The sequence below is a fragment of the Octopus bimaculoides genome, chromosome 22 (assembly GCF_001194135.2).
Source record: "Octopus bimaculoides isolate UCB-OBI-ISO-001 chromosome 22, ASM119413v2, whole genome shotgun sequence".
Lineage (NCBI taxonomy): Eukaryota > Metazoa > Mollusca > Cephalopoda > Octopoda > Octopodidae > Octopus > Octopus bimaculoides.
Genome location: NC_069002.1, coordinates 27255959 through 27257011, shown reverse-complemented (window position 1 = coordinate 27257011; position 1053 = coordinate 27255959).

Here is a 1053-nt window from a genome sequence, read left to right as displayed (position 1 = left end):
AAGTATCGGACGATACTTCAGACAGGAATAAGCAGAAGCTTATATCTCCTCTCGGTGAAGTATTGCCTGATCTAAAGATCTTTGTAAGTTGCCGAATTTCACAGATAATGACATAATTACCTCGTGCTACGGATGAAAGCAAAGCAACAGTTAAGGAGTGGCATATTTTACCACGACAGACACGTACACAGCATCGAATACCACGATGTGAGTGAAAGCTGCTCTCACTGTATTGTCCGGTGTCTGGTAATCCCTTCGATACCGACATCAAACCAAAAAAAGAATCCTGACCACAGAGTGTGGGTAATTATGTCAAATGTCAGTGGCAATGTGCATTCAGCTGATTGCAACTGTTAAAGCAAGTCACTGAGCATGCGTACATGTCATACGGGAAAGTTCCAATCAGGGGTGGATAACACCTTATAGGAAAGCCCTATAGTATAGTTAACATCATATGATAGGTAACACTCTACTATGTATGTCGTTATTCAGTTTTATCTCAAGATTCCTTGTCAATAGAGAAAGGGAAGGGTGATAGAGAGGACAGTGACACTTTGTGCTAATTCTGATAATGTTACTTCGGTAATGTTACATTGATATAGTATACACACACACACACACACACACACACACACACACATATATATATATACATACAGACATGCAGGGAGTAAAAAGACACTTTTAACTTTCAAAATCTTTTATTTAATACGCAAAGCGAACAATTGAAATGTAATCGATAGGTAGGACTACATACTTTAGTATTTAGTTGACATTCCCTTTGCAGTCTTTAATTCAGAAACTCTTTTTGGCATTGAACTGATGAGCTTTGTGATTGTCTCTTGTGGAATTTCTGCCCACTTTTCACGCAACAATCGAAACAATTCCTCTTTAGATTTAGGTTTCTGTCGAGTTTTTCGTATAGCTCTATCTAGTATGCTCCAAAGATTTTCAATTGGGTTCGTGTCAGGAGATTGACTCGGCCAAGGAAGCTTTTTGAACCCATTTTCAGTCAGCCATTGTTGATTCCTTTTCACTGTGTGGCATGGAGCC